The sequence below is a fragment of the Eumetopias jubatus genome, unplaced genomic scaffold, assembly GCF_037043125.1.
Source record: "Eumetopias jubatus isolate StellerSeaLion01/CBP00866 unplaced genomic scaffold, mEumJub1_p1.0 scaffold_12, whole genome shotgun sequence".
Lineage (NCBI taxonomy): Eukaryota > Metazoa > Chordata > Mammalia > Carnivora > Otariidae > Eumetopias > Eumetopias jubatus.
This window is the reverse complement of record NW_028274818.1, coordinates 54,968,731-54,982,207: the sequence shown is the minus strand read 5'-3', so window position 1 is coordinate 54,982,207 and position 13,477 is coordinate 54,968,731. Positions and strand designations below refer to the sequence as shown.

Genomic DNA, 13,477 nt, shown 5'->3' with positions numbered 1-13,477 from the left:
GAAGGCAGAAGATACTGGACTACCTTGCCAGGGTGGGCTGGACAGCTGGCTCACGTATCCTCCAATAAAAAATACCTCGAAGCAAAAAAAAAAAAAATACCTCGAAGCCCTGGATGCAAAAGCAGCCCACAACTGGATCAAGAAGGAAGTCCAAATGGGGACTGACTGTTGCCAATTTGCAGCTGCCTCTGAGTGATTTCTGGGGGTGGGCTCCCTCCAAGCTGGAGGCATGCAGGTGGTTGGGGGAGGTCAGTTTCCCAGGTCAGCCTGGGCTACCCACAGCCTGCTACAGGGGTGTGTACTGTGTATGCATGTGCGGGGGGGGGGGGGGTCAGGGTTGCCAGGTATCTGTAATGTAGCAAGGGTCAGGAACACAAGTGTAGACGTGTAAAGAACAGGGAATGGGCTTAATTTTAAGTCTTAGGCTATACAAATACACGTACTGCCCCTGGAGACAGAGCTGCAGCAGACTGCATTGCTTCTGTCATTGTGGGCTGGGTATCTAGCAGGTGTACCTCCAGTAGGACACACCTGAGAGTCCCACTTGCTAAAGAAGCCAGAGCCTGATCAAGTAGCAAGTGCAAATGGGGACGATCAGCAATCTGTTGCCTCAGTGTGATTATTGAGGGGTGGACTCATTCCTTCCTGGAGGCTCTGCAGCTGGTTGGGTCCAGTCCTAGTTCTGTGTGACTCTAGGACCCTGCTGTCCAAAGCCTGCTGAATGTGTGCATGTGGCATATGCATATGCAGTGCTATTCAGGGAAGCCAGGGATCTGGAACAGGACAGGAGTTGGGAGACGCTAGAGCACAAGAGCAAACTCTTAGGGGATAGGGTTTATGCCTAATTGAAAGCCCTACAAGCCAAACAGGGAATTCCCCATGAAGGCAGACCTAAAGGTTATTCAACTGGCCTGCCATGGAGCAACCAAGCAGTCTGGCCAGGATATCCTCCAATAAGAGACAACTGGGAGCCCTGGTCACTGGAGAGAGCTGGGATCCCAGTAGGCAGCCAGTCTAAATGGGGACTGTCATCCATTTGCAGCTGCTTCCTTAGAAGGATTTGGTAGGGGTTGGCTTCCTCCATGCAGGAAGCTGTGTCGTGGTTGAGCTTGGCCAGAGATCCACAAGACAGTGTGGTCAGCACGTCCATGGGCCAAGCAGGTCAGGGCAGCCAGAAACCCGGAAAGGATTGAGTGCTGAAGAGGCCAGGTGACAGGAGCAGGCTCCTATGGGTACAAAATGTCAGCCTAATCACAAGGGTTTATCTACACATTGTGGAATATCCCCCACGATGGCAGAGCTGGAGTTTTTTTCAACTGTCTCATGATGAAGAGGCACGAACAGGCAGAACAAGGTATCCTCCATTAAGAAATACCCGGGAGTCTTAGTTCTTAGAATTCTAAGCCTGGGGTCCCTTCAAATAGCAACTCCACATGTAGCCTGATTTACATTCATTTTAGCAGCTTCCTCAGGGCAATTTTCAGTGGATGGGTTCCCTCCTCTTGCGATAATGCAGATGGTTCTGAATGGGTCCTAGACCCCATATACTTTAAGAGTTCCCGCTGCCTAAAGGCAGCTGATGGGGCACACACTATCCATGTGTCAGAACGAAAGGTCAGGGTAGCCAGGAACCTAGAACAGGGCAAGTGTCCAGAAGACTGAGTTGTAGGAACGGACTCTTGGAATTACAAGGTATCTGACTAATTCCAACCTAACCTACACAAATGTGCATACCACCACTGAAGGCAGAGCTAGAGTAACCTGGACTGCCTTGCCAGGGCTGAATCTGATGGCTTGTTGGGGTATCCTCTAATAGGAGATACGTGAGAACGTTGACTGCTAAAGAAGCCAGGGGCCCTCGCAGATAGTCCACACAGGGACAGACAGCCACCCTTTTCAGCAACTGCCTCCAGTAATTTTCAGTGGGTGGGTTCATTCCAATGCAGGTGGTTGAAGATGGGCCCTAGCTCTATAGGCCTGGAGGGCTCCAGCTGTCCTAGGGCAGCAAACAGGGATGTACTTAGCATGCACAGGTTGCTTAAGTCAGGGAAGCCAGAAACGTGGTACAGAGTAAGTGTCTTGAAAGGACAGGACACAGACTGGGATAACAGGGGTACGTGGGATCTGCCCATTATAGAGTTTAACTTACACAAATGGTTATTATACCCCTAAAAGTAAAGCTCGGGGAATATGGACTTCCCTGCCAAGACATGATGGCCTGGGTAACCTCCGATAACAGAAACCCAGGAGCGTTGTTTGCTGGAAAATCCTGGGATACCATTAGACAGCAAGTATCAATGGGACGATTACCAGTTTAAAGCTCCATTGCTGAAATATTTTGGGTGAGAGATTGCTTCACCCTGAGGACATTCAGGTGGTTGAGATCTGGCCAAAGCTCCATAGGCCTGGAATAGCCCTGGCAGCCCAAGGCCAGCCATCAGGGCACAGACAGCACAAACTCAGGATAGTAGAAGACCTAAAACAAGGCAATATCTGGTAAGCACGGTTGGAGAAGAGGGCTATTTGGGGATATTGACATTTGCTTTATCCCAAGCCATAATTTCAAAAAATGTAAATATTGCCCTTGAAGACAAAGCAGGAAAACTCTAGACTCTATGCCAGGGCTTCATCTGGTAAGGTGGCCTGGCTATCTCCCAAAAGGATACATCAGGGAGCACTGATTACCAAAGAAGCAGGAAACGTGATCATGCAGTCAGTCCAAATGTGAACTGAATGTTTCATAATGGTTTCTGGGGTGTGAGATCCTATCATCTTGGAGGCTGAGCACATCGTTCTTCACTAAGATGCCCACAGTCCTGTAAAGTTACAGCTGCAGTCCCTGGGATGACAAAGTGCATACTGGGCCCTCACCAGGCACCCAGCACAGGGGAAGTGCCTACAGAGGCCAGGTAGCTGGTGCCTGCTTTCAGATGTGTGAAAACTCTGCCTAATTCCAAGCACAAACATTCAAAAATATGAAAGGTCCCAATGAAGGCAGAGCTAGAAAAATCTGGACTGCCTTGCAAGGGCAGGTATGAGTAAGTCACACAGGATAACCTCCAACAGAGACACCTGAAAGCCTGACTGTTGGAGGAGCCCAGGACACAATCAAATAGTTGGTCCAAATGGGGACTGAAAGTTCCCAGTATCAAAAGAAGCCTAAGAAATATTTTTCAGGGTATAAGCTCTTCACACCCTGAGTCCCTTCAGTTGCCAGAGATCATTCAAAACTTTAGGGACCTGGGATGTTCCCTGAAAACCAAGGCTTGCTAACAGGCTGCAGACTGCCCATGCATAGGAGGTGGCAGCTGAGAGGAGCAAAATGACAAGACAGGCTTGGCTCAGAAAAGGGGGCTATTTAGGGCGCCTGGCATCTGCCTCATTCTAAGCCTTATCCTACATCGATGCTCATAGTTCCCCAGAATGTAGAGCTGGAAAAAATGGCCTACCCCACTGGGCTGGGGCTAAAGCCTGGACCCCAGGCCCCACCAAGCAGTGGGGAAGGACAGTAAGACACACCCAGCACTACACAGAGGAGAAGCCAGCAACCCAGCTTGGGACTGGCTGCCTTCAGTTTCCAGCTGCTACCTCAGAAGGCCTCTTGGGGCCGGGATCCCTACACCCACAAGGATCAGCAGGTAACTGCACAAGCAGGAGCTCTACAGACCTGGACGGCCTGTAGTGCACATGCTCGAGCCGCCCAAGTCAGGGCAGTCAGAGGCCGGGAGGAAGGCAAATGTCTGGACAAGCAGCCAGGAAATGGGCTGTCCCGGCTATAAGGCATATATATAAATCCCAGATGCAACCTACTCCAGTGTGCACAATCGCCCTGAAGGGAAAGCTGGAGGGCGTCTGGACTGCCAGGTGGCCACCTGGGGCAGTGTTCAGCAAGACACACCTGGAGGCCTCATTACTGGTAAGCCTGGGGGTCTCTGGCAGCTGGTCCAAAGGGGGACCAACTACTGTCCAAAGAAAGCAGTACCCTAAAAAAAGTTTGCTGGGGGCAGTGGGCTCCTACAGGACTGGAGGCTTGGCAGGTACTTGGGGACCAACCACAACTCCCCAAGCCTGGAGGGCCCCAGGTGCAGGCTACCTGGATGCATACTGCACCTGGGCCACCTGAGGAAGTCAGGGGAAAAGGGACCTGGATCAAGGCCAGTGTCTGATGATGCCAGATCACTAGTGCAGGCTCTGAGGGGCTGGGAGGCACGTCTCATGCTCATGGCAAGCACCAACCTTTCCAAATACGCAGATTCCTTTTGGGGGCAGAGATGGAGGAGTCTGGACTTCATCACCAGAGCAGGGACTACTTTTAAAAGCCCCAAACGGGAAACAATCCAAATACCAATGACAGAATGGAGAAATGAATGTGGTAATAGTCACATAAGGATACTACACCATACTATAAAAGAACAATATACACACTATGGATGAAGCAAAGATCATGTTAATGAAAGAAAAAAACACAAAGAATACATTTTTTAAGATTCCATTTACACAAAGAACAAAAATGGGCAAAACTAAGCTGAACTGACTGAGGTTAGGATACGGGTTATCCTTGAGAGGAGGAGTTATTGGAAGGAGGTAAGAGGTGGACTTTCTGGGGGGCTACAAGTGTTCTGTGTTTGAGGAGAGTAAACGGGTGTGTTCAATTCAGGGAAATTCATCGAGCTACACACTTATGACAGAACCATTTTTCATTAAAAAGAAAACAATTTTTAAAGGACCCATCCCTCCTCCCTCCCCAACCTTTTGTATCTCCTACCTTCAGGAGTCAAGATGCTTTTGACCTTCTGCAGGAAAGGCTGATCCACAAATGCTGGTGGTGGACAACTCATTCCCAGTGTTGGGTCCTTACTGATGACATCAAACACGACAACACTGTAGTAGGGCCATGCTGGGAAAGAGAAGCAAACGAATCTTTGTCTAACACCATCTACCTTCCTACACCATATGTCCCCTGTGACCTGTGGTGGCCGCAGGTGGCTAAGTCAGAAGGATGACACAGAGGTTGTGGTTTGCCTGTAAGGGCACTGACGTCACTGTCCAGGGGAGTCGCTGTCCTTCAGGGTTCTGCTGTGAGCACCCCATATGACAGACAGGGCTTTTACCTGATCTTTTCCTCCACATTTAAAAGCACCTTCCATAAGAACACACATTCATGGGATCCGTGCTAGCATGATTACTACTTGGTTAAGAGTCCATCTATACCAGTAATAATTCAATCCCAGCAGAACATTAGGGTCACCTGGGAATATTCAAAATACTTCAATATTTCAGGGTCAAAAACCCTGGTGTGGGAAAGAACAGGTGGAAGGGGAGATAGGAAGCCTCAGGTATTTTTCTTAAACTCCCAGGTAATTCGAAATACAGGCAGAATTGAGAACTATTGATTTAGGCAAAGCAGCTGCCTAAGTCTTTAGGGGCTGACCCAGCAAATGGTTGCAGGAGAAAAATGTTCTCAAATTAAAGTTAGTGTATCTTTTCTAGTACTTGAACAATAGATGGCTCAAGAAACATTTTGCTAAATGGGTGAGAAAGAACAGATGAAGCATCAGATGCACTCCTTGCTATAACGGAAATAGTTTTTCAAGGGCTAGCTTGCAATGCTACGGACTTTGAGCAAACTGAGACTATGGTAATGATTATCCAACAATTAATAAATATTGACACAGGACTACTGTGTCATGCCCATTACTGTGCATGGCACAGATCTCGTTTTGGTTTCTTAGAGAGCAGAACATGTTGGCTCATCAAAGTCCAAGGATAACCACTGCCCACATTTGTAGCAGTGAGCCCTCCAATAATCTGGAAGGTGGCTGTTAGAGACGATTGCCAGGCTGTTCAAAACTGACTGACAGGCAGTAACGATGGCAACACATCACAGACTGAGTGCCTGCCATGAGCCTAGTGCAGTTTTAAATATTTCCCATGTACTAGCTGTGTTGGGTCTGGGCCCCCACACTGGCCCCAGCCTCAGAGAGGTAACCTGTGAAACTCTTGATATACTTAAGTTCAGTTTGCAATTAAAATTCCTGCACCATCTGTCCATCCCAGCACCAAAGTACTCACCCCGGGCATCCTGCTTTGCTATACCCTAACTGGGAGATGCTCTGATCCAGTGAGAATGAGGATCAGTTATGGAATGGGCAGACCAGGAAGGGTGGGTGGCCCAAGTTCCCAGGCTCACTTAACTGAACCAACCTGACTGACTTCTCCCTGAGGGACTCCTGCTCCGGGAAGCACCAGTCCCCAGGAGCCTACATACAAAGAGGCAAAAGAAGCACAGGAGCTATTGCAGAACATTAATATGCCTTTTGTCCTAAGTCTGAGATAGGAAATATTAGAGCAAAATGGAGCCTTAACTCCAGCAGCAGCACGGCCACCAGAACTCCCGCTGAGTAGCATCTGCTTCAGGGTTTCTCAACCTCAGCACTACTGACATTGGGGACAGATAATTCTTTGTCAGGGGTGGGTGTCCTGTGCACAGTAGGATGTTTACCAGGATCTTTGGTCTCTACTCACTCACTGTCAGAAGCACCCTCACCCTGTGGTTACAAGGACCAAAGACATGTGTGTAGACACTGCCCGATGCCCCCAGGTGTACAGCCACTGATCTACACGAATGCTGTTTGGCTCTCTCTCTGCTTCACCCACAACTCAAAGACTAAAAAAATAACTCCCAACACACACCCCAACTTTTCTTCCCCTTTTCCTCACCTGGCTACAGACCTTAGGTTCCTTGGGAGGATGAGGAAGTGGCAAGGACACAGAGCCAGAAGAGAACAAGGAGAAAAGCCCACTGAGCTGTCAGCACCCCAAGGGCAGAAACGGTCGGTTTTATGTGCTGCTGTACCCCAGCCCCTAGCACAGTGCTGGGCACATGGCTGGCACTCCAGATTTACTGAATCAATACATCAACCAATGAATGAACAAATCAACGGGTGAAAGACTGGGACAATGCTAATTGTTCAAGATGAATTCTAGAGGCCCTTGCAGGCCTGCCGACTTTGGACGACTCTTCCCTCAACACCCCTCCAAATTCCCTAATAGCAGTACCTTCTCTTCCCGCCAGGCTGGTAATATAGTCCAGTCCATCTGCAATATGGACCTTCATCCGGTCACTCTGGGAGAAGCCAAACCACTGGGTGGCCACTTCCAACATGGAGGGGTCGATCTCCACAGCATCAACGCAGGACTTCGGGAAATGATCGTGGACAAACAGGGGGAGGCTGCCCCCACCCAGGCCTACCACCAACAATGCCAGTGGGGTCTCTGCAATAAAGAAATAAAGCATCATTTGACAATCTGCTCACTGAAAGTTTTGTACCAGCCTTGGGGAAGGCAAAGGAGGGAGTTGGATTATTGGCTCTGCCCAGGGGATACAAGATTTAGAGGCCCAGCCTCTGTCTCATCCCAGAACTTTAAGGGCCAGTCTGACATCTGAAAACTCAACCGTGGCCTCACAATCCTTCCTTTACTAGATCCAGAAGCTGTGTGTTATTATTACAGACGCTTAAAGATCCCAAAGCACTCAGCTGACATCATACCAAGAGTCCCCACCATAAGCATTATTAGATTTCCCCTAGGAATTGGGAGGGACAATGGCCAACATCTCGCTCATGATCACAAGGCAATGTAGATGCAATGCCCTCTGCCCACCTTTCAACTCAAAGGCCACAGCTGCCCTCTCAGAAACATCAACCCACTGACGGCAATCCATCCAAGTTCCAGAAATCACGGGAAAACAAAGGCCCAAAACCTAGTCCTAGGTACAGAGAAACCTCAGCAATCACAGGCAGACAGAAGAAGACAAGAAATAAGAAAGAATCACCGAGAGGAGACATTAAATGTAAGATTAATATCTGAGGATTAAACCTAAGAACTGAGACTCCAGGGACATACATCAACACCAAGATAGGCTGGGAGTACAGGATGTTTCAGTAAGACATACTCAGGACTTTGGGTGAACAATTACAAGCCCAGATAGAAAAATGAACATTTTTGCTACTGTGGTCAGATCCAAACCTGTTATTAGTAATAAGGCTATGATTGTTCTACCTATAATATAGATTTTTTATTTATTTATTTTTTTAAAGATTTTTATTTATTTATTGAGAGAGAAAGAGAATGGTAGAGAGAGAGCATGAGAGGGAAGAAGGTCAGAGGGAGAAGCAGACTCCCTGCTGAGCAGGGAGTCCGATGCGGGACTCGATCCTGGGACTCCAGGATCATGACCTGAGCCGAAGGCAGTTGCTTAACCAACTGAGCCACCCAGGCACCCAAATAGAAATTCAAGAAAGAATTGCAACTGGTGCTCAAATAATACATTACTGAAAGCCAGAAATTCTTCTCAAGTGCACAAGAATTTCTGGAGTCATGATTTTTAAATGTTCCATCTGGTTACATGGGTAGACACACATGCAAACACTCATCAAGGGCGCCTGGGTGGATCAGTTGTTAAGCATCTGCCTTCGGCTCAGGTCATGATGCCAGGGTCCTGGGATCAAGCCCCGCATCAGGCTCCCTGCTCAGCAGGAAGCCTGCTTCTCCCTTTCCCACTCCCCCTGCTTGTGTTCCCTCTCTCACTGTGTTCTCTCTGTCAAATAAATAAAATCTTAAAAAAAAAAGAAACTCATCAAACTGAACAACTTACAATCTGTGTACTTTGTGTATCTCACTGAATACATTTTATACTTTATTTTTTTTTGTTTATCAACCTTTTTTTGTTATGTTAATCACCATATATTACATCATTTGTTTTGGTGTACATTTTATACTTTAATATTTTAAATAAATGAATAAAAGAAAAAATTTAGACATCCACAGGTGCAGCCATTTTGAGATTACAATCTGAGTTTGAGGGAAAAGCTACTGGATGTTTATTAACTCAGAAGATTGGGAAGAAGAAAACTATGAATATATGTGCATTTGTTGGTCTGTAATCGCTGTGCTCAAACCACAAGACAGCTGTCATCTTACACGCCCCCTCCTGTGGCAGAGTCTCATTGGTCACCGCTTTTCGCTCCTGGCACCTCATTGGCTGAGACGCGCTCGCCACAGCGGAGTCTCCCTCACCTAGGAGCAGCTCCGGGTTTCTGAGCAGGGCAAGGCCCGCAACCATTGCTTTGTGGTGTTCACAGCACAGGTAACTCGTCAATGGACTGCCCTGGGGCTGTGGGGAGGTCCTCTGGAGTGTCAGCAGGCCACTGCTTCTTCCTGTCCTTTTTCCATTTCTTCTGGGCTAAATGAGAGATAGAGATGATGAGGTCCTATGCTTGGCACTCTAGTCCGTGGAAAGCAAGCCATACCAGCAGCACTGTGCTGTAGCGAGCTTGATTCGACTCAAGAACCCAGCTGCTAAATATACACATATTTTGTGACTTGGTTGACATGTTGGTTCTTTGAAATCTGCCAATGGTGGCCATTTTTATGCCCCAGAAATAAACAAACAGTACATATTAGAGCTTCCCCCCCCCCCCCCGGCCGAAAACACAGTTGTTAAACATTTAACACATACCACTGCAGACCAAAGACTCAGAAAAGGAAAAGTGGGGTGCCTGGTAGCTCAGTCGGTTAAGCGTCTGCCTTCCGCTCAGGTCATGATACCAGGGTCCTGGGATCAAGTTCTACACCGACTCCCTGCTCCTTAGGAGTCGGCTTCTCCATCTACCCCTCCCCCTTGCTTGTGCTCTCGATCTCTCTATCTCTCTGACTCTTTCTCAAGTAAACAAATAAAATTATTAAAAAAAAGAAAGAAAAGGAAATTAAAGGAAAAGTGGCAAAAACGCACCCAAAACCCTGGGAAAACTGAACTGGGGAGTCCTAGCCCCTTGACACTGAGAAATAGAAGGCCACTAACAGGAAAAATTTATTCATAAATCCTTTCAGAGAAGGACTTAAAGTCACTAATTACCTCCTCCATGCCAATTACTATACTAGGACTTCTAGTTATTTAACTCTTATAACAACCTTATAATACCCATGTTAGACAGATGAAAAACTGAGGATCTGAAGAGTTAATGATTAGGCCCAGAAATAGTACAAGGTGCAGTCAGGATGTGAACCTGGGACTGCTTATCTCCAATGCCTATTGCCTTTTACTGTAGGGTACAGACAGTAAGACACACAGCCCTGCAGGAGGAGAGAATCACAGGTGCTCACCAAAGGGGAGAAATCCTATTAAGGCCCCACTACTTTCCCTCCAATATATAGTAACCAGATATTCATTTTCTACTCTATATTTGGATTTTTGAATTGATTACACTGAACAGTGGACTGAGCCACCCAGGTGCCTTTATTCTGCTATTTTGTAAAGCCAAACTTAAAACACAAGTTGTTGCCTCCCTCTCTGTGGAGCAATCGCCCATTGAACCTTCAAACTTCGGCCCCACTGTCACCATCTCTGGAAAAGCTGGTGGGAAATGCATAAGCCTTGGACTGAATGGGGCTGAGTTTAAATTCCCATGTGACCACTCACTACATGTATGATCTTGGACAAGAAACGCGCTCAGAGCCGCAGTTTCCAAATCAATACAATGAATGAACCGTACAGAGTTATTGAGATTTCAACCGTTGAAGGCACATACACACACACAGCACTCAGCATAAGTCTTGGCACTTAGAGCATCCTCCACGAATGTCACCTTTCTATCCTTCTTTCTTCCCCACCTCCAGTACACTCCATCTCCATCAAACCCCTAGCATTGTACTTAGCAGTTGTCACTCCTGGAACGTGCCTTGGGGTTCTTGTTGCTGAGGAGCTGAGCACAGTGCCTGAAACTCAGTGTGCCAGCAACAACCACTCCGTTAACAGACTCAGGTATCAGTAAAGCCACAGGTATTATCTGCTCTACAGAGACGGACAGTGACAGAAACGCACACCACTGCTCGAGGAGGCGATAGCTAGGTGGGACTACTAAAGTCTCTGTTCCAGTGGGATTACTAATTCAAGGATGAGCTGGGAGCAGGAGGTCTCTTACCTGAAAACCTTTAAAAGAACATTTTAAAACTGCCTTTTAGCCGAGTGACGCATAGAACCCGGAAAATACGGGCCTGTCGCTCTCCACCGACGGCAGGATTAAAGCTCTCGTTCCCACATTCCCGAGCACACACTCGGGACCGCCAGGCCGCGCTCACCTTCTCTCTGGGTTTGATGTATTTGTGCAGCACCCCGCACAGCTCCAGGTAGCTTCCATACCACTCGAAAGCTCTCCTTCCTCGCTGCTGGAAGAACTTCTCCCAATAGTCAACGGAGCCGAACTCCTGGCAGCTTTTGGGTAAGAGGTTCATATTGTCACTGTCCGAGCGGCGCCTTCAAGACCCTCCTACTCGCCCTCTGAGGTACCATCGGTTAGGCTTCCACTCACGCTGGCGCCGGCCCCCTGCAGTGGAATTCTTCCCAAGACCAATAACCACACTGATTTATCCCCCGCTCAAAACCCAAAGAGAACACATCAGCCCCACGCGCGAGACATTGAACCCAACACCCTCACCTGTCCTCCCGGCTCACAGCCCCCGCCCCACGTGCGGAGCCCCTCACACTCCCTCAGAGGGAGGTTTCAGAACTCGCAATCATATCCGGGTGCCAGGCGTCGCGATTGGTCGGCCACGCAGACCCTCCCAGCGTCTCATTGGTCACCGCTTTTCGCTCCTGGCACCTCATTGGCCGACACGCGCGCGCCACACGCCGGCGGAGTCGTCGCGGGCGCGGAGCGTTCCCCGGCGTGCGGCGAAGGGGGCGGGGCCACGAGCCGGAGTCCGGGCGGAAGAGGCCCCGCTGCCTCATCTGCAGATTGCGTCCGAACGCCGCGCGAGGGCAGCCTTCCCGGTTCTGAGCTTTTGCTCCGCAGCGGAGGCCGCCCTGACCTCTTGAGATCTGTGTTCGCTTTCGGGTCGAGCGGGCCGAGCGGGCCTCGTAGCCACTTCTGACCTTGAAGGGCCGAGCGCGGCCGGCGGGGCAAGCGGGGAGGACGAGGCCCGGGAAAAGAAAAACCAGTAGAAGGACGTGAGGCAAGGAATGAGTAGAGCCGGTCCTTAGCAAAAGAAAGCCATCCTAGCCAGGTTCTCTTCTGCATCTCCCGCCCCACCCTCCCGTAGTTCAACCGCTTGACTTGGATAATTGAGGTTTATTTTGGAGAAAACTGGCACTGGGCGGTATTTTTTCTGAACTAAAATGCAGGATTCCACTATTAATGTAGTGACGTGAAAAGTCACAAGAGGAAGAGCAACCACGCATACAGAGGTGCCTCCTCACTTTCTTCTCCCCCCAAAGCACAACATGCAAATTTCAAACTCATCTTGACAATCAGCCTCCTTGGGTTGTCATTGCGGTGTCATCTATCAGTAGTTGCTACTACTGTTGCTACTGCTTCCTTGATGTGTTTAATGAACAAACTACTTTCAGATGCCCATCTTATCCTAATACCCTAAGGAAGTTCCTGTGACCGGCACATGTGCCAAATATGAGCATCGCTGGGCTTTTCACAACACTATGAATTGCGGAGGGAATGTACACACCGAGCAGGACACATATGCGTGGAATGGGCATCTCTAGTCTGGGCTATTATAGACATCAGGAGCAGAGGTAGCCAAAAGGACTATTAATCGTTAGAGTGGACTTAAACTTTGGTTTAAGAGAGTAGTTCTCAAGTTTTGGCATGCATCAGAATCACTTGGAAGACTTATTAAAAGAGATTGCTGAGCCCCACTTCCAGAGTTTCTCCTTGATCAGGACTACCCTGAGGTCTAAGGATTTGCATTTCCAGCAATAGTGATACCAATGATTGGTCCAGGACCACATTTTCCGAACTACCGACTCAAAATATAAGAGAAGAGTCACATCGAATTTAGTTCCCACTCCCCAACTTTGACAGGTTACTCTAAGAGCCCTCTACAAGTGACATCAAAGAAAATCTATCTTCATGTACCACGTGTTGAGTTCGTATTGTTTCCTTTCAACAAAGAAACTGGAAGGAGCCTCTGAGGTGGCTTCAGCTAGTACATCATGTAGAGTTCCTAATGAGTGAGATATGGGTCCTTTCAGAAAACGCTGATTGAGAGCTGAGGACACTGTTTTTGCCTGAAGTGCTTCACAGTACCAAAAGTAAAAACATTTAAACAACAAACAAACAAACAAAAAGCACAGCCTCTGCCCTCTCTGCTGAGGTTTTATTAAATTCATCAAACATTTAAATTGCCTAGGATGAACCAATCTTTGTGATAAAGCTAAGGATACGGTGGTAAGCAAGGCAGTCACCTGGTAGGCACACATCAAACAATTACAAAAATAATGTGTATGAGGGTTGTGGTGAATGCTGTGAAGGAGAAGTATAAGGTTCTGTAAGAGCAGATACCTTCCAGACCTCTTCTGCTCTGGAGGTGACCAGAGAAGGCTTTCCTGGGAAGGGACAAAAAGTTTCTCTAATCTGTCAGTTTTGGTAAACACTGCACATCTGAACTTGTTCTAGTAGTATCA

General features: G+C 48.1%; 1 pseudogene across 1 annotated transcript; it reads right to left on the bottom strand.

The window, feature by feature from the left end:
* Positions 1-340: 340 nt before the first annotated feature.
* On the bottom strand, positions 341-11,242 carry LOC148162810 (eEF1A lysine and N-terminal methyltransferase-like; annotated as a pseudogene). The gene is made up of 5 exons (XR_015766500.1): positions 11,140-11,242; positions 9,079-9,244; positions 7,060-7,275; positions 4,766-4,897; positions 341-1,226 (listed from the first exon to the last, which is right to left on the bottom strand). The product of XR_015766500.1 is annotated as an eEF1A lysine and N-terminal methyltransferase-like (transcript).
* Positions 11,243-13,477: the final 2,235 nt, after the last annotated feature.